At 37.6% G+C, this 21,693-nt stretch overlaps 1 non-coding gene across 1 annotated transcript; it reads left to right on the top strand.

Annotated features, from left to right (window-relative positions):
• The first annotated feature begins 19,311 nt into the window (after window positions 1-19,311).
• Window positions 19,312-19,415, top strand: LOC145135117 (small nucleolar RNA Z279/snoR105/snoR108). Its single transcript, XR_013719596.1, has one exon. It is a non-coding gene; the product is annotated as a small nucleolar RNA Z279/snoR105/snoR108 (small nucleolar RNA).
• The last annotated feature ends 2,278 nt before the right edge of the window (window positions 19,416-21,693 follow it).

Below are 21,693 nucleotides of genomic sequence, written 5' to 3'. Positions count from 1 at the left end.
AAAAAATGTGACAACACGGAATTTAGGGCTATTATTATATCCGCCAATTTATCCATGAATCTCATGTTATATGCGAATTATTGAGTTTTAGTGTATCTTAAGAAGGACAAGTAACTTCATTCTAACTATAACGATACTAGATGATATTGTACTTTCAAATGTACAACGAATCAAACGGCACAAAATTTAACCTTAGGATACGTCTGGAAAACTGAAAATTCGTAAAAAGTCATTTTAAGCGAATCAATTATTCTAGCCTCATAGTACGTGTTTACCTGTTTCCGAAAATACAAAGAACGTCCAAAACAGAGTTTGTATGCAAAAGATACGACAGTTTTAAGAAAACAAGCGGTAAAACACTATTTTTATTTAATCGCGTAAAACCGAATCGATCCGTTGAGGCACTTATGCTTTGCCGACGGGATTTTCAAGAGCGTTTTTGGACTCAGGTTATAGTATATGATTTAATTCCACACTCGAAATAATTTTTACGAAAATATTCACAAAAGTCGCGAAAACGGACACCGCGAGCCGTTTAAACGCAAAACTTTAAATGTGGTTTCCCGGAGTTCCGTAACTCCAAAAATTAATCCGTTTAATGTTCTGGAATCCTTGAATTAAACTCTATCTAACGGTAAATTCGGAAAAATTTCTCGATACCCGAGTCCCGATACACCAAAAATAGTCAACTTGTGGACATTTAATAAATGGGAGACCATATGTGGGACCCACATGGCTTAGAAGCCAGTCAATACTCCTTCTAGCCCACGTGGGTTTTCTTCTCCCTTCTTCTCTTCTTCTTGAGTGCAAGTTTTTCCAAAGGTACATGCATGGGTGGAGGCATGGGCTTACAAGACTTGGGTGGAAACTTCAACTATAAAAGGAGGCTCACACCACCTCCATTTTCACACGACTCCAGCTCTCTCTCAATCTCTCAATCTCTCCCTCTATATCTCTCTATCTCTCTTGGATTGAATCACCACCACACACCACCCGCCACCATTTCTGTAGGATGCCACCACCGCCATCCGTCACCTCCACCTGCTGTAAGTAACCTCCACCACCCTTTTGTTCCTTGGTGCTTACCCTTCTTCGATTAAAACAGCCAAACCACAAGACCACGTATGTTTTTTTTTTTGTGTTGCCATGCTCAACGTAAACAACAGGAGGTTATAAACCTCCTGATTTCAAACTCTCAATTTATTTAAACCATCACCTTTGTTATATATATTTGTTTCGTCGATCAATCGCAGCAAACACAGGACCATTGCATTTTTTTTTGTTTCTTTTTCTTGGTGTGCAACGTTCGACGAGAGGCAGGAGGTTTGCAACCTCCTGTTAAAAGCTAACTATATACCAAACTTATTGCAAATTTATTATGTTTACCCCCCCCCCCAACTTTCGGACTTGTACGACTTTAGCCATTCCCTTGATTTGGATTAGTTATTTTAACCCTCTCGTATGATAAATAGTTACAAATCGGGTCCTAAGTCATTAAACTATCAATTAAAAGTCCACAACTCAGCTCACTCAAAAATACCTTACAAACCAAGTCCACATCAGCAAACTTTTATTTTATTTATTTAAATTACACCCCTTCTTGTGATTTATTTGCAAAATAAATCCAAAACTTCAACTTAGAATTTAAATAAATCATTTTAGTCCCTTATTTGAAAAGTGTTGACAAACTTAGTCCCATTTGATTTATTTAAATTAGTAAATGAACCCTATGCTTTGGTTAAATTACCAAACAACCCTCCACATATTAATTTATGTTAAAATTTCATAGGAAACTATATAAATCTTGGCGGTTCATTATCAAAGCGACATTTCTCGGTTTCTCGCGTCAAATACTCAAAACAAATCATCAACCACACGTTAAGGTGAGTGTTACGTCCCCACTTTTACATATTTTCGGGGGGGGGGGGGGGGGGGGAATACATGAGTACTTGTATATCTAGTATATATCTATTTTCTAAATACTTTGTTTAAACAAACAACACCGCCGTTTTTATGCAATATAAATCACACAAAAATATTATTACGCTACTACTTACGGTACGTGTACTAAGTAATATTTATCATACAAAATACACAAAAAATATCATTGTTTTGTGTAAATACTTTACCAGTTTTAGAAATAATTGTTTAAACGCTTACATGTTAAGTAAACAAAATCGTTTTAAACCTCAAGAGCTTTATATGTTATGTTGTTAAGATAATACAACTAATAAAAATAACATATACGTTCCGAAAAAATTATGCTAAAACTGTATAGCCGGTTATCAACTTGGTAGTCTAATTATACCTCATACATACACAGAAATATATAAGTTTATCTATTTATACGAGTTATAGAGCTCGTATCTTAGGCTCGTTTATGTGCTTGTACTCAAAGTTTTACCAACTGTTTAAACAAGTATTGTACTCTTCAATGTGTACGCTTATCAAATATACTTGTCAACTATCTGTTTATCCGTATCTGCAGTTGTTAAGTACAACCTTGGCAGATAACTTTATCCGTATATCCGTATATGTGGTTGTTAAATACAACCTTGACAGATAACCTTATCCGTATGTTTGTTCATATGTTATCCGTACCATTCCGTTACTATAAACATAACTAGATGTTTATTACCTAGAAACCATAGTTTATATGTATATTTGTACAAATTCCTTACTATAAACTGGACTAGACTTTTATTACCTAGCAACCATGGTTCATATTTCTATCTTTATCAAACATTCTTCCAAACACAGTTTTCTTACAAAGGCAATGCTTTTTATACTTTTTAAAAGTATTATACTGCGGTTAAGCGGAAAACATGTGACAGTCACCAACCTTTGTGTTGACCCTCAAACTTACATGTATTCTCAGGGGATTCTTAGACAGGCTTTCAGACGAAAGATTTGTCGTGGATTCCAGACGACTTAGCTATCTAGTTTTTGGTTATCTGCCTACTTGTTTAAGGCAACTACTATCTATTATCACTTGTAAGAACCTTGTATTCAAACCTTAATGATGGAATATAAATGTTGTTTTGTTTATCGTTGTACTTGTGCTATATATTCAGTTTATCTGTGATCCATGAACTTAGTCGCGCTCCCGGCGTGTTCCGCCTTGGCCGGGGGTGTGACAGAATGGTATCAGAGCTAAATTGGCTATAGAGAACTCGTATCCTCGAAAGAGGAATACAACTATAGCAACTAGCATCTAATAAAAGTATTATTAATAATGACACTACTTCTCGACTACTTACGATGTCTGGCCGTCATCTGTGCTCGGTAGTCGGGAAGAACAAACAAAAATTAATAATACTACAAACCCCACCAACCATAATATATAAGAGTTTATATATACTCTGACTGAGAACACTTAATAAAATTTTAACATCCCTTCAACTAAAACTACCAACTCAACCCTATAGGTCAGACGCCTCAATTAGGGTTAGTACCGTACATAAGTCATACCATAAATAAATCTGGAATGGGCACCTATGTTATTTATGGTCAGGCCAGTGCACAACCAACCCTGAGCAAGGAGTCTGACAGACTACAACGGTTGAAGGTTTTAGAGATTGAAGGATGTTCTCCAGATTCGCTTCAGCAACCTAGTACCTTAGAATCCATACATACATTTTAAAACACTTACAATTCATTAGCAATTAAGGTCCCCTTTCTATCCTTTAGAAATCTAGAGGATTTCTAAACCAATCACCTTTTCCTTATCATTTGGAAATCTAGAGGATTTCTAAATCAATCCTCTTTTTCTTATAATATGAAGGATTTCACAGACAAACTATATCATAAAATGCATATCATACATACTTGTTAGGACTTCATAGTATTAACACGACTTAACATGTTCGTTTTAAACACATAAGACAATGGCCCCACGAAAGGAACAACGAGTTCGTCCATCGCCAACTCCCCGAGGCAACCTGAGGAGAACCCCACAAATAACTCAACCCTCGGTAGAAACTTCGAACAATGAGGAACCTATTAATGCAACGAATGTGAACCAAACATTCCAGATAGATTCCACTATGATGCAAAATATGCTCGCACAAGGAATTGCTATGGCCTTGGCAGTATACGAGGCAGCCCGAAATGGAAACACTGGGAATAGTGGAAGTGGTACTCCCGCAACTCCCCAAAACAACACCAGAAACTGCTCCTATAAGGATTTCATGAGCTGCAAACCTCGATCATTCTACGGCACTGAAGGAGCTGTTGACCTATCCCACTGGATAGAAAAGACTGAAGAAGTCTTTCACATCAGTGCTTGCCCCGATGACTGCCGGGTTAAGTACTCTACCTGCACGTTGATGGACTCCGCCTTAACTTGGTGGAATAACCATGCGAAGTCCATGGGAATCGCTGAAGCTTACGCCATGGGCTGGGAATCCCTGAAGCAGCTAATGACCAAGGAGTATTGTCCCCGACAGGAGATACAGGCTCTAGAGCAAGAGTTTTGGAACCTTGTCATGAAAGGATCAGAAGTAGCTGCCTACACTTCTCGATTCAATGACCTTACAAACCCTTTTCCGGGAATGGTGACCCCGAAAGACAGGAAGATCGAAAGGTACATCTCGGGATTAGCTTCACCTGTTTAAGGGTACCATGACCCCACCAGCAGAGATGAAGCTCACTGGAGGCACCAAAAGGAAGTTCCATGGGGAAACAAAGGAGGACTCCAAGCATCACGAGGCTGAACCAGAACCGTTGGTTGTCTACGCCGCAATCACCAATACTCACACCCCAGCTAAGTCCTACACTGGGACTTTACCTCATTGCATAAAGTGCAATTTCCACCATGTCGGAAATTGCAGGGAGGTGATCTGCAACAAGTGTAACATGAGAGATCACATCTCGAGGTACTATAAAAGGACCCCAACCACTACGGTAGGAGGAAGCCGTAATTGTTTTGAGTGCAATCAGCCAGAGCATTTTAGGAAGGACTGTCTGCAACTAAAGAATCAGGGTGGCAATGGAAGGGTACTTATGATCACTACAGAAGAGGCTCTCCCGGAACCACCTGCGGTTATTGGTACGTTTCACACCAATAATATTTCGGCTTCGGTACTAATTGATGCTAGTGCCGATTAAGTCTTTATCACCCATAGGTTTTGAAACGCGACAAAGTATAAAATTTCGCAAACTTAATGAAACCTACGCAGTAGCTATAACAAAAAGTACTTGCTAGCTGCCTTATCACCCAAGTTAATCATGTCATTCACATAGAAACTAAGGACCCTTGCTGGTAATATATGCTTGCTAAATGTATACGTTAGGGTTGTATATAATTAAGATTCTATAGACTTAGGATTTGTGATTCCGCTTTACTTCTTGTTCCTTGTTTGGTTGTGGGCTTAGAGTAGAATAACTTATTCGACTGTCTATTCGATCTTGATTATATACGACTTGTATACACCAAGGGAATGTAGAAGGACCAGCCAGGGATCATGCACCACGTAAGTACATTACTATTTATCGATATGGCAAAAGTACTCGCTAGTTGCCTTCTCACCCTGATTAATCATGTCATTCATATAGAAACTAAGGAACCTTGCGGGAAATCTATGATTACTAAGTGTATACGTTAGGGTTGTATATAATTAAGATTATGAGGACTTAGGATTTGTGATTCCGCTTTACTTCCTGTTCCTTGTTTGGTTGTGGGCTTAGGGTAGAATCACTTATTCGCCTGTCTATTCGATCTTGATTATATACGACGTGTATACACAAGACAATTATAGAAGGACCAGGCATGGATCAACGACCACAAGAGTACATTACTATTTATCAAATCCCTTGTACTATCGGTACGAACTAAATTTCGGGACGAAATTTCCTTTAACGGGGAGGTAATGTGACAACCCGGAATTTAGGGCTATTATTATATCCGCCAATTTATCCATGAATCTCATGTTATATCTGAGTTATTGAGTTTTAGTGTATCTTAAGAAGGACAAGTAAGTTCATTCTAACTATAACGATACTAGATGATATTGCACTTTCAAATGTACAACGAATCAAACGGCACAAAATATAACCTTATGATACGTCTGAAAAACTGAAAATTCGTAAAAAGTCATTTTAAGCGAATCAATTATTCTAGCCTCATAGTACGTGTTTACCTGTTTCCGAAAATACAAAGAACGTCCAAAACAGAGTTTGTATGCAAAAGATACGACAGTTTTAAGAAAACAAGCGGTAAAACACTATTTTTATTTAATCGCGTAAAACGGAATCGATCCGTTGAGGCACTTACGCTTTGCCGATGGGATTTCCGAGAGCGTTTTTGAACTCAGGTTATAGTCTATTATTTAATTCCACACTCGAAATAATTTTTACGAAAATATTCACAAAAGTCGCGAAAACAGACACCGCGAGCCGTTTAAACGCAAAACTTAAAATGTGATTTCCCGGAGTTTCGTAACTCCAAAAATTAATCCGTTTAATGTTCTGGAATCCTTGAATTAAACTCTATCTAACGGTACATTCGGAAAAATTTCTCGATACCCGAGTCCCGATACACCAAAAATAGTCAACTTTTGGACATTTAATAAATGGGAGACCATATGTGGGACCCACATGGATTAGAAGCTAGCCAATACTCCTTCTAGCCCACGTGGGTTTTCTTCTCCCTTATTCTCTTCTTCTTGAGTGCAAGTTTTTCCAAAGGTACATGCATGGGTGGAGGTATGGGCTTACAAGACTTGGGTGGAAACTTCAACTATAAAAGGAGGCTCACACCACCTCCATTTTCACACAACTCCAGCTCGCTCTCAATCTCTCAATCTCTCCCTCTATATCTCTCTATCTCTCTTGGATTGAATCACCACCACACACCACCCGCCACCATTTCTGCAGGCTGCCACCACCGCCATCCGTCACCTCCACGTGCTGTAAGTAACCTCCACCACCCTTTTGTTCCTTGGTGCTTACCCTTCTTCGATTAAAACAGCCGAACCACAAGACCACGTATGTTTTTTTTTGTGTGTTGCCATGCTCAACGTAAACAACAGGAGGTTATAAACCTCCTGATTTCAAACTCTCAATTTAGTTAAACCATCACCTTTGTTATATATATTTGTTTCGTCGATCAATCGCAGCAAACACAGGACCATTGCATTTTTTTTTGTTTCTTTTTCTTGGTGTGCAACGTTCGACGAGAGGCAGGAGGTTTGCAACCTCCTGTTAAAAGCTAACTATATACCAAACTTATTGCAAATTTATTATGTTTACCCCCCCCCCCCCCCCCAACTTTCGGACTTGAACGACTTTAGCCATTCCCTTGATTTGGATTAATTATTTTAACCCTCTCGTATGATAAATAGTTACAAATCGGGTCCTAAGTCATTAAACTATCAATTAAAAGTCCACAACTCACCCCTCACTCGAAAATACCTTACAAACCAAGTCCAAATCAGCAAACTTTTATTTTATTTATTTAAATTACACCCCTTCTTGTGATTTATTTGCAAAATAAATCCAAAACTTCAACTTAGAATTTAAATAAATCATTTTAGTCCCTTATTTGAAAAGTGTTGACAAACTTAGTCCCATTTGATTTATTTAAATTAGTAAATGAACCCTATGCTTTGGTTAAATTACCAAACAACCCTCCACATATTAATTTATGTTAAAATTTCATAGGAAACTAAATAAATCTTGGCGGTTCATTATCAAAGCGACATTTCTCGGTTTCTCGCGTCAAATACTCGAAACAAATCATCAACCACACGTTAAGGTAAGTGTTACGGCCCCACTTTTACATATTTTCGGGGGGAATACATGTAGTACTTGTATATCTAGTATATATCTATTTTCTAAATACTTTGTTTAAACAAACAACACCGCCGTTTTTATGCAATATAAATCACACAAAAACATTATTACGCTACTACTTACGGTACGTGTACTAAGTAATATTTATCATACAAAATACAAAAAAAATATCATTGTTTTGTGTAAATACTTTACCAGTTTTAGAAATAATTGTTTAAACGCTTATATGTTAAGTAAACAAAATCGTTTTAAACCTCAAGAGCTTTATATGTTATGTTGTTAAGATAATACAACTAATAAAAATAACATATACGTTTCGACAAAAATTATGCTAAAACTGTATAGCCGGTTATCAACTTGGTAGTCTAATTATACCTCATACATACACAGAAATATATAAGTTTATATATTTATACGAGTTATAGAGCTCGTATCTTAGGCTCGTTTATGTGCTTGTACTCAAAGTTTTACCAACTGTTTAAACAAGTATCGTACTCTTCAGTGTGTACGCTTATCAAATATACTTGTCAACTATCTGTTTATCCGTATCTACGGTTGTTAAGTACAACCTTGGCAGATAACTTTATCCGTATATCCGTATGTCTATTTATCCGTATCTGTGGTTGTTAAATACAACCTTGACAGATAACCTTATCCGTATGTTTGTTCATATGTTATCCGTACCATTCCGTTACTATAAACTTAACTAGATGTTTATTACCTAGAAACCATAGTTTATGTGTATATCTGTACAAATTCCTTACTATAAACTGGACTAGACTTTTATTACCTAGCAACCATGGTTCATATTTCTATCTTTATCAAACATTCTTCCAAACACAATTTTCTTACAAAGGCAATACTTTTTATACTTTTTAAAAGTATTATACTGCGGTTAAGCAGAAAACCTGTGACACTCACCAACCTTTGTGTTGACCCTCAAACTTACATGTATTCTCAGGGGATCCTTAGACAGGCTTTCAGACGGAAGATTTGTCGTGGATTCCAGATGACTTAGCTATCTAGTTTTTGGTTATCTGCCTACCTGTTTAAGGCAACTACTATCTATTATCACTTGTAAGAACCTTGTATTCAAACCTTAATGATGGAATATAAATGTTGTTTTGATTATCGTTGTACTTGTGCTATATATTCAGTTTATCTGTGATCCATGAACTTAGTCGCGCTCCCGGCGTGTTCCGCCTTGGCCGGGGGTGTGACAGAAAACATATATCCAAGGTATTTTAGGGTTGCATGTACACCATAGGAGTGTTAGAATGCTCAAAACTCTTCACATGTTTGGGTGGAAACCCTAATTAGGGTTTAGAAAACCCTAATTGTGAGTATTTGGGCCTTGGACTTATTGGGACCCACCTTTGGGCCATTGGGATTGGATTGTGTATTAAGCCCAAATTATTCCATATCATTTATCTAGTAGAGTAAAGGACTTAATGGATTAAGTCCTTAATGGGTTAAGTAAGAAACACTTAACCCTATCGTTATTTTATGTAAAACCCTAATTCCACTTGGACCTTGAGTTGGGCTTTCCTATTGGGCTTTGGGGTAAGGCCTATATGAGGGTTTGGGCCTAATTTGGAAAATTAGGCCATAGATGGGCCATAGTTTGGGCCTAGATAGTTGTATGATATTGGGCCCTTGGAATGAGATATGTTGGACTGGATTGAACAATTGGGCCTTAAGGGAAGACCATGTAAAGGTTTGGGCCCAATTTGGAAAATTGGGACATAAGATGGGCATTATTAGACTTTTAGGCCGTTGGATTGTGCCTTGGGCTTGAATCAAGCTAAGTTAGGGGTAAAGTAGCCTTTACCCAAGCATGAACTTATGAGTATATGTGATGGAACCCAATTATTAATTGGATGACAGATTTGAGAATCCGTCATCCAGCGGCTAGGGTTTTGTCAGCGGGACTTCAGCAGTGTGAGGTGAGTTTTCCTTCCAGTAGGAATGGGTCTACGGCCACAATGTCGGCCCGTTTAGATGATAGTAGTTTCGGACTTCGGTCCGATGCCGAGGTGGTCGCTGAGAAGTAGTTATATATGCTTGATGTCTTCGTGATTCATGCATGTTTATGATATGTGTTATATGTTCCGGACTCTGGTCCGATGTCGGGCAAGCTCGATGCAGTATATGTGATTATGTTATATGTTCATGTTTATGTTATGTTCAATTTATTCCGGACTTCGGTCCGATGCCGGGCGGGGCCCGATGCAGTAGGCGGGGCCCAAGCTAGTCCGGACTTCGGTCCGATGCTGGGCGGGGCCCAAGTTATTCTGGACTCCGGCCCGATGCAGTGGGTGGGGCCCAAGTTATTCCGGACTTAGGTCTGATGTCGGGCAGGGCCCGATGCAGTGGGCGGGGCCCAAGCTAGTCCGGACTTATGTCCGATGTCGTGCGGGGCCCGATGCAGTGGGCAAGGCCCAGTATGTGCTATATGAGTTATTGTATGGTATGTGGTAGTTTGGGGAGACTCACTAAGTTTCGTGCTTACAGTTTTCAGTTTTGGTTTCAGGTACTCAGTTTTCAAAAGAGGAGCTCGGGAAGATTGCAGTGCACACACCATTTGTTCAGTCTGGGATGTTTCTACTTTGATATACTTGACAGTTGTTATAATATTTTGAGATACATTGTTTATGATTTTTATGCGATATATGATGACTATGGTTTTATTACTGATTTAAAACAAAATTTTTGGACTGTATTTTTAGGATGTTTCAGTTGGAAACTTGGAGATTGGAGCATGCATCTAGAGGAGAAGAAGACTTAAAGGCGTGAAATATATGTTTACCACGGTGTGGTTATATTATTGCCACAGCGTGATGAAGTGTCAGCTACAGAACCTTCATTGGTGTTTGCATGAAGACTTGCTAAATACTCATTTGAGATGTTTTCCACATCGTGGCAAGCATATGGCTACGACGTGGAAGCTAATTTTTCGTGAGTATAAATATCGATTGTTAGGTCAAATCCAGGAGAGAGTTGTTGATTTCTTTGACCAAAAGCAACCAAAAACCTCTTACAGAATCCTTGGAGGTGTGATTGAAATTGGAAAACAAGATTTAGAGAGATAGGAGTAAAGATTCATAATTAATCATTCGGATTTCCTAGTTTTTACAATGTTTAACCTAGTCTACTTTTTGATTATGTGTGTTTCTACTGTAATCATGGGCTAATAACCTCTTACTTTTATTTAGATTAGATAAACCCTAATACTATTTGTTAATATTTATTTTTATGGATTAATGATGTTGGTTTTAACTTGTGTTTGATAGATCATTATCGTAGTATGTTAAAGTTTCAATATTTATTGCCTTACCTTCAAGCTTTGTGTAGTTAGAAGAAATTTTGATTGCATGAACTTGTTACCTATTTGTTTATGAGCAAAAATCCTAAAACACATAGTAAAGCTAGTTGCTTTAACCATGTTAGAGAACATTATTACATCATAATATGTGCATAATTGTTTGAATTGATCATAGATAAATACTTATTAGATCTAATCATTCATAGTCCAAATATATCTTAAAATAAATTTTGTGTTCTTAATTTGCATGATCATTGTAGTTCAAGTTCATAAATTAACAAATGCTAGGTAATCGGGCCATGACAACTAGTAATCTCTAATTTGGTAACCAAATGAATTATCTTTTAATTCTTGATGAAATCTCGTTTTCTAGTTTGCTTTAGCTTGAAGTGTTTTTAGTGATTGCTAGGAATAAGTTTTTCTGAACTTGAAAAATCAGATAAAACCCTCATTTAAAGTTTATTTCCATTGTTTAATTTTTAGCATTATTTTCTTAATTAGAATAACGTTCCTTATGATCGATTCCTTACTTACTCTACTTTACTACTACATAACTAGGTATATTGTCTATTGTGTTTTAGCTAAGTTGAATAATTATGATATAAATTTAAAGCTATTTAAATAACACATCACCTCGATATATCATAAACAATGTCTTTGACTCTTATTTATTGTCAGGAAGTGCAAATCGTCTTCTTAATTTTAAATTTGAAAGGAATCATTTTGTGTGAATGTGTTAAGACATTTTTTTAATTAATGTTTAGTTTCCAATATTCCTTTGAGATATGATACCTCTTCTATAACATGATTATTCAATGATACCACATACAGTCTATTTTTAATATGAGTACATGATTGTTTTGGGTCATAAATATTTTTTTTGTTATTTTGGGTTAAAAATGAAAATATATTGTTGATTTTGATTAAAAAAATAAAAATATTTCAGCAAATAAGAAAAAACCAAAAGTGAAGAAGGCTTTTAGTTGTCAGAAAATTTTAACAAAAAGTTAAATATTAAATTAAAAACAACTAATATATGAAAAATAAATGTACGCTTTTAATCGCTCTTCTTTCATCAATAAAAATAATATATAGTAGAGGGGCTTCCCGCACAACCCGCGGGGCGGAACGTGTCGTTTTGTGAGGCAAATAATGAAGTACATTGCATAAATTGGTTTCACCCTATCTCCAAATTTGCTTTCACCCTATCTTCAATCCTTCACAACAGCAGAAAAACACTCACACAAATTTGCTTTCACCCTATCTCCAACAAATTACGGTTTCTGGAAAACAATGATCCAGCCGTTTCTTATCACAAACAATCTTTTCCAATACGTTGATGGCTCTCTTCCATGTCCATCTCAAATACTACCAGGTGTATCCACCGAAGCACAACCCAAAACTCAACAGAATCCAGATTATGCTATCTGGATCTTGAATGATGCACACGTTCGCATGTTGATCATCTCTACAATCTCCGAAGCCTCCTTCCCACATGTTCAAGGCGATACCTCCAGAGATATATGGCTCTCCCTCGCACGTACATATGCTCCTCAATCTATCTCTAGGGAATACACCCTCAAGTCACAACTACTCAAGATAGAGATGCAACCCGAAGAATCTATCTCTACCTTTCTTTCCAGAGCCAAAGAATACGCCGAAGCCCTCGCAAACATTGGAGAACCAGTCAAAGAAAAGGACCTCGTTATGTTTGTTGTTTCCGGTCTCCGCGATGAATACAATGGCCTTAAGTCTAACCTTCTCGCCCGAGAACATCACATCGCCTTTGTCGAGCTACAGGGCCTCTTATCTGATCATGACTATATGATTCGGAAATCTGCACCTGCCATCTCTCCTGTTCAAGCTTTTACCGCTACCACCAATCGACTACCCTCTACTACATCTGCTCCTCAAGCTGATACAATTCAAGCTCTACAACAACTGGCATCTCAACTTGGCTTACAACTACAACCGGTTAACCAACCTGCTCAGGCATTCTACTCATCTCGTTCCCAGAATTCTCGCGGACGTGGCCACGGTCGTGGACGAGGCTCGTATAATCAGCAAACAGGGGGAAACAGAAACCAACAGTTCAACTGGGCAACCAATCAGAACACTATTTACGGAACCTGCAATAGGTGTGGCATTGGTCATGTACCCTCCCAATGCCCTAACCGTGATCCCGCTACCATGAAATGACAACCTCAGCAACCATCTGCCAATTTCGCAGACTTCAGATCTCAACAAATGCATACTTGGGTTCCTGATACCGGGTCAAACAGCCATGTCACACAAGACACATCGACCTTCGATCACCATGAACCTTACTGCGGTGATGATTTCCTCCACGTTGGCAATGGTAAGGGCTTACCTATCCTTCATGTCGGTTCCACTGGATTTCACTCACCCTCTAAAACCTTCTCTCTCCCAAATATTCTTCATGTTCCAGAAATAAAAAAAAATCTTCTTTCTGTTCAACGTTTTTGTAAAGATAATCATATTTTCTTTGAATTTCACTCCTCTTTTTTTGCTGTTAAGGACAAGCTCACACGCACCACCCTCCTCACGGGTCCAAGTAACAACGGACTCTATTCCATGCGTCTACCACAATTTTGCAGTCTTCCGAAAGTCACTTTTACAGCTGTTCGTGTTTCTCCAGACATTTGGCACCAAAGACTTTGACATCCGCACTCCCAGCTTTTAAATACTATGCTCTCTAGATTTAGTCTTCCAGTTTGCAATAAAAATTCTGTTTCTTTTTGTAATTCTTGTCATATTGGCAAATCGTCCAAATTACATTTGTCTTCCTCAAATTTTAAGAGTAATCAGTTTTTGGATTTAATTGTGTGTGATGTATGGGGCCCCGCCCCTATCCCTTCCATTGATGGTCATCACTATTTTTTATTGTGCGTTGATGATTACTCTAAATATATGTGGTTCTTTCCGTTGAAACAGAAGTCGGATGTGTTAGGCGTTTTTAAACAGTTTACCATCATGATCGAACGTCAATTTAGTACCAAAATTAAATCTGTCCAAACCGACTGGGGTAGGGAATTTCGAAATCTATCACAATTTCTCACCTCTCTTGAGATTATTCACCGACTTTCATGCCCCCACACAAGTGAACAGAACGGCGTTGTTGAACGCCGCCACCGGCATGTGGTCGAAACCGGCCTCACCCTTCTTTCACAATCCGGGGTTCCGTACCCAAGTTAACTTGAAGAAGAAGAAGAAGCAAACACGTATTCAACCGCACTATCTCAAACGAATATCGGTGAGTGAAAATAAATAAATAAAAGCGGTCCAACAGATATCAAGTAGATATCAGAGGAACCAATTAGGACAAAAATGAAAACAAAAGTGTGAGCGGGCTAAAGTTACAACCCCTCAAAAAGTGTTGCTTGACAGGGTTAAATTCCCAAAACCAGGGTAGAAAACAAAAATATGTAAAGTTATGGAACGATTATGTCAAAACCTTAGGAACTTTACTGTTCCTAAGGTGAGACATGTTTAATATATACTAGAAGCGATCAACCCCGCGTTGCGGGGATTGGAAGGTATCGCGTTTGTGTGAAATTATAATATAGTGCATGGATTGGTAGCCATAGTACAGTATGTTGCTATTTCAGTGCCTTTTTTCCAACTTGTATTCTTCTTCCAAATGGACCTCAAGCAGTATTTCAAACCCTGAACTTGACACAAAAAATATAGTCAAGTAAAATTTTAAAGTTCCTATTCAAGTCAAATGTTATCTGTGCCTAGACTATTTAGGGCATATTTACACAAAGCTACCTTAACAAATACAAAAATAATGTCGGCTACCCTATAAATAATAGACTAATATTCACAGATGAAATTTCTGTCTCCAGTTCGCTACAGCAGCAGCCAAACAGCAACTTTGGTTTAGGCTTTAGGGCCTGAGCACCAGCAAAAGGATCTAAATCAGGAGAAAAATAATCATTAGAATGGAAAAAAAATACCAAATATCACCAGCTAGGAATCCACGTATTGTGATTTTCTTGTATATAATTAATATTGTATAACTATTGTTCATAAACATAAAGAAAAGAAAAATGAAATTTTATATGAAGTCCTAAACTTTTTACAAAATTGCCCTCATATTACAACATCATAATTTGAAATTTATATATAATATAGCAATGCTAATTACCTACCTGGTTGGAAACTCCCATTAAGGTCTAAAGAGAAACCAACATAGATTGAAAGGTTCCAAGTGATTGCATTAGCTGTTCCATCCTTATTTGTCACATTTAATCATAAATAAAAGTAAGCTACTATATGTTTAGTGTTTACTCTGTCATTGTACAGATGATCATGTTCATATTTAAGGGAAAAGAACATAATCTTTATGCTTAAATATACGAATAACCATTCTAGATAAACAAAAAAAAAAATATAAGGAAAACTTTAAAGAAGTCTATATTACAAATTTATGTTGAGTATGAATCCACAGAAATGTTGAGTGTGAATCCACAGAAATGTTGAGTGTGAATCCACAGAAAAGCTGGTCAAAAATGGCAGGAACAATGTGAAGTTGTGAAGCCACAATTGTTGAATGAAGACCCAGTTGTGTTTTTTTACTACTTCTGATTTCCATCTCTATATAAGAGATTATTCTGTATTTGTAAAACTTGTATCTAGTGTAACACAGAAAGAGTGCAGATTAGCACCAAGAAATGTAAATTCCTAGTTACCGGTGGACGTAGGTCAGAAATAGACCGAACCACCTTAAATCATTGTGTTCTTGTTTTTCGTGAGCTGTGTGTGTGTGTTTAGAGTCGTGTGTTAAGTGTCTCGATCCTAACAAGTGGTATCAGAGCTTTGGTTTAGCTCCAGAGGGTGATTTTCTGTTTTTTGGTCGAAATTTTTTTTTCGTCAAAAACGATTTTGGTGTATACCGTTGGAAAGGTCTCGTTCCGAAGATTCCAAAAATATTTTTTCTGAATTTTTTGACCACCGGAAGACGTCCAAATCCCCGGTCAAAGGTTTGCCGGAATAGTGACCGGGAAAACCAGTTCGCCGGAGAAGACGGCACTGTAGCACGACGTCAGCGGTGACGTCAACAGAACTGTAGCAATCACTGTAGCACGACGTCAGCAGTGACGTCAGCAGGCACTGTAGCAACACTGTAGCAAATTTGAAAAATTGCAGTTTAGCCCCTGAACTTTCAGAAAATTGCAGTTTAGCCCCTAATCTTTCAGAAAATGGCAGAAAGCAGTAAGCTTCAGATTGAGAAGTTTGATGGGAAAGATTTTGGTTGGTGGAAGATGCAAATTGAAGATTTGCTCGTACAGAAAGACTTGGACGCAGTTTTAGGTGAAAAACCGGAGGTGATCACACAAGCAAACTGGGAGACTTTGGATAAGAAGGCCAAGGCATTTATTAGACTGACGTTGTCAAAGGATGTTGCCTTCAACATTTTGAAGGAGACCTCGGCAAAGGGAATCATGGAGGCGTTGTCTAATATGTACGAGAAGCCGTCGGCAGCAAATAAAGTCTTCCTGATTCGGGAACTAGTCAACACGAGGATGAGGGAAGGAAGTTCAGTTACAGTACACATCAACAATTTGAACTCGATTTTATCCAGACTTGGGTCAGTGGGAATAAAATTTGAGGACGAAGTTCAAGCTTTACTACTGTTATCATCATTACCTGACAGTTGGTCCGGAACAGTTACAGCCGTTACTAGTTCCGCAGGATCGAAAGAGCTCACTTTTGAGGGAATTCGGGATTTAATTCTAGGCGAAGACGTCAGACGAAGAAATTCCGGGGAATCATCAAGTGAACAATTAAATGCGGTCAGAGGTAGAAGAAATAACAGAGGTAGTGGAAGCGGGAACAGGAGAAGGAGTCAGTCGAGGACTCGAAATGATGTGACTTGTTGGAACTGTAAAGAGGTTGGACATTTCAGGAATCAATGTCCAAAAGACAAGAAAGAAGTTAACGTTGCAGTAGACCATTCAGATGATGATGTTTTGATCTGTAGTGTGGAGAGCAATGTGGATTCCTGGGTTATGGATTCGGGTGCTTCATTTCACGCTACCCACAGCCGTGAAGCACTGCAGAATCTAAAAGAAGGAGATTTTGGTAAGGTAAGACTGGCGAACGATGAGGTTCTTGATGTGACGAGCATAGGTGACTTAGATCTGAAGACTCCAGTTGGTCCATGGACTTTGAAGGATGTCCGGGTAATTCCAAGTCCGAAGAAACAGTTGATTTCTGTTGGGCAGTTGGATGAACAGGGACACGAGGTTAAGTTCAGGAATGGGCAGTGGAAGGTTGTCAAAGGAAATCTTGTGATAGCTCGTGGACATAAGAGGGGTTCATTATATATGGTCAGTTTACCGTCTGAGGGAGTAACCATCCCAGTTCAGAAGAAAAACAAAATCCGGTTCATAGAGTCTCGTGGACAGAAGAAGGTTTGCTTTGCAGATGGCAAACCCAGAGTCACAGGTCAGATTCAGGTTGAACGTGTTTGGAACGGTTCAGAAAAACCAGTTAAGGGCATTCATAGCAGTGGGAGCATGGGCTTTGTTTCAGCTAGAATACCCAGAACACAGTGGGTTAAGAGAACCAGTATTCCATCTGTAAAAGTCTCTCCAGATTATCTGCTTCACATGGAGAGTGTCGTTTGTTCTCAGGATGTTCCATGATCGGGCAGTTCATTTCAGTGGGAGCCGGTGGAGACAGAGAACAGTTCAGTGGCAGACTTAGCCATGACTGATGTGTTGGAGCTAACGGAAGCTTCAACTGGCCTTCAGGTTAATTGAAGAGAAGGCCAGGGTAACTAGGAAGGAGTTAAGATCAAATACAGATGCACAGTTGAAGCACAGGTGAAGATTGTTCCGTGGCTTCAAGTGGGAGATTGTTGAGTATGAATCCACAGAAATGTTGAGTGTGAATCCACAGAAATGTTGAGTGTGAATCCACAGAAAAGCTGGTCAAAAATGGCAGGAACAATGTGAAGTTGTGAAGCCACAATTGTTGAATGAAGACCCAGTTGTGTTTTTTGACTACTTCTGATTTCCATCTCTATATAAGAGATTATTCTGTATTTGTAAAACTTGTATCTAGTGTAACACAGAAAGAGTGCAGATTAGCACCAAGAAATGTAAATTCCTAGTTACCGGTGGACGTAGGTCAGAAATAGACCGAACCACCTTAAATCCTTGTGTTCTTGTTTTTCGTGAGCTGTGTGTGTGTGTTTAGAGTCGTGTGTTAAGTGTCTCGATCCTAACAATTTATGCCCATTATCTATCAAGAATTCAAGATAAATCATAAAATGAAAAAATTGCTTACTTGATAGCAGCTTTGATGTCATAATAAGTGGCATATTTTTCTAATCTAAACAGTTGGGAGACAGAAGAGAATCAAGCAACACTCCCATATAAGATTCTATAATTTATACAAATCGCCAAAAGTAAGTTCCTATTTCTTGTATTTAACCCTTAATTAAGGTTTTATATTTTGTACATGAAAATCCTATAAAAATCCTTTTAAACCTTCTTACCATGCATCCACACACAAGTCCGCTGCAAGCTGAGCCAACCTAAAATGAAATTGGTGATAAGCACTTAAAATGAAAATTGTGAGAATATGTATAGTTACTTATTTTTCTTTATCAGCATGTTAAAGGGTAAATATTTCGTTTATCATCTACCATATAATGATGTTACAAAAATATCCATATCAATACATAGAGAAATATAAAATATTGGCATACCTTCTTCTTGGATATTTATGTCAATGGAAGATGAAGAAAAAGACTCTTTTCATTGATAATTTGTCCTGTCACAAAATTCACAAAATTCAGAGTTTCAGACCAAAAAAAAACGAAAAAAAAACGTTAAACCTAAATTTAAACCTCAGAGACTAACATAATAGTTAAAAAACAACATACCCCAAGAGAGGAAAAAACATACCGAAAAGCAATTAAAAAACTTGATCCAAGAGATAGTCACTAACCCTTTCAATGATCATGTTACATCGGCCCAAATTCATGGGTTTATCATCAACATGAAAAAGCATATATTATTTCCTGCAAGTTTGCTTCAAATAAATAATATATGTAAGCATTATCGAGTCAATTTTCAAAGTTAATAGATCCATCTTCTCACCACGTTTTAAAATAGGAACGGATAATGCAAGTTTGACATTGAATATTGGAAGATGGGGAGTGATGAGGCGTCATCGCTCGCAATTAAAATATGCGAGATGAGTGTCTGCCTAAAGCTTTACGACAATTAGGCACCTCCAATCTTAACCATCAGATCCCTATTTTATAATTATTATTTTGATTTTACTTTTAAAAATTATTATCATTTATTCATAAATTTTATTAAATTTGTTTTTGTTTTTTCAAAGTTTGTATGTCAGTTGGTTAAAATTTTACAAATTTTAGTTTTGCGTATATGAATATTTTATGATTTTTTTTATAGTTCCTTCTGCAAAAGATACGCATGAATTTTTTTAATGAAAATAAGATCATTATTAATGAAATAAAATTAGTTTTTTTTTGTGAAAAGTGAAAACTTATGTTATTTACTGATCTTATTTTGAAAGACGTAAGTACCTCAAGTCAGAGCCATCAAGATCTGAAGAAAACATAGTCATAACTTCAAGTGCTTCTTCCTCTGGTCTTCCAGCTATAAAATCAGATAGATTGACTTCTTTTAATTGATCTTTGACCGAGGACAAAATGGACGACTTCTCTTTTTGTGCTTTATGAGTATGGGAGAAAATGCATATGCTCTGTCAGGAAGAATCATCTCCAACTGCAACAAAAGGAAAACATTATTATACTCTTCTAAACCAGAGTTTCAGAAAACTAAAATGCATCTTTATACTGACAAAATCATATAACCTAACCACAGTGCGAGACACATTTTTCATGGAAACAATTAGATTTACATTTAAATTTAAAAGAATTCTTCGTCTAAAGAATTAACAATTGGAATTTGATTAAAGGTGGTGGATAGGAAGTGGCATAACAGAAAAGACACTGGTTATCATATAGATGAACAATAAGTTATAAGTACTTTTAAAGATGACACACCGAGCCTCTACTATGGAGATGTCTTTCACTCTTTCTTCTGGCTCCATAACACCTGAAAATAGATATTTAATCTATGAGATAAATATAAATAGTAGACAAACGCAATGTAAAAGGTAAGAAAATTGATATTGGATCTGAATTTAGTGAACACTAAGATCTGCTTTTATTACCCAACATGAATACAGAACCTTGATAGCATTGAGACACAACATGTTTCTTGAGCACCAGCATATCTATAGCTTTAGTTAGTATTAATCTAAGTTAGCTGTGTATATGATGTTGTGTATGTATACTAAAAAATTAATATTAAAACAATGTACCCTAAAAAAGTAGTCCTGAATATTAAACAAATTTTAGGGTCCAGGCCGTAGTTCAAAAATAATTAAGCATTTTCTAAATTACCTGACTATCATCAAAGATCCCAAGCCTTTTCTAAATCACTGTACATTGCGTGACGAATGAACAAATCTGCACATATAGAAAGCTCAAGAGCAAAAAACAATAATAATAACAACTGAATTATTACCAAAACAAAGTTGTTGTCACAGCCAGGTCTCGCAAGAGCAACAGCGTCATGGTAGTGGTTACCTAGCAAAATCCATGCCAAATCCAGGTTTGAAAAATGATGTGGACAACATATATATTGGAAGTTTGAATGGACAACAATGATGATTTCGATTCTGATTAACGGGGGCTCCGAAGCCCTGATCGAGAGGATTGAGAAAAAACGGAAGCAACCTTCCTGAAAGTGTCGATTTTCCAGAATACACATGGAAAACCTGCAAATGTCAGATAGAACTTAGAAGTTACGAAGAAGCTGGCATCAGGATGAAGATATGCCGACACAAATTTGATTACATCTGCACTTGCAAACCTGGTTTGGATTTAGGCAGGGTGAAACGATTGCAAGAAAGGAGATAATTTTGGGAAAACAAAATACCTAATTAGGACCCTTAAAAATTGAGTCGTCGACTTTCTTGATGAAAGCCCTAATTTTCATAAAGAGGAGGATTTGTGGAATAAAGCATCCGAAAATAAACCTTCGTGGACAGATAAAAGCCAATCGAAGTGACATGGTGGTGGTGGTGCCGTTCGATTTATGAAGATTAAGGCAAAATGGGTTGTAGAACCACAACGAAAGATGGAGACACCAATTCCTTCTCTAAGCCCAATATGTATACACGAAGGTGGTCGTCTGTCATACCCCCTCGCATTGTTTCCCTTTTCTGCGTCTGTCATACCCCCTCGGATTGCTTCGATTTCGAAATCCAGACCCAAGTCACCATGGGTTTTTTTCCAATCGAAAGGTACACAGGCGGAGCTAAAGTTCCCTAAAAACCCCTGATCCCGGAAACTTAGGGCAACACAGTGGGAAGCGAATCAGCTTGAATCGAGGGCGTAAAAGAAGACGCCAGAGCAAATGGTTGTGGCGGTGGAGATGAGGATTGTGATGAATGAAGAATTAACATAAGAATGGTTAGGAAACCGAAGGAAGACA

The sequence above is a fragment of the Lactuca virosa genome, chromosome 8 (genome assembly GCF_052849685.1).
Source record: "Lactuca virosa cultivar CGN04683 chromosome 8, Lactuca_virosa_CGN04683_v6, whole genome shotgun sequence".
Taxonomy (NCBI): domain Eukaryota; kingdom Viridiplantae; phylum Streptophyta; class Magnoliopsida; order Asterales; family Asteraceae; genus Lactuca; species Lactuca virosa.
This window is presented reverse-complemented; position numbering and strand designations above follow the sequence as displayed.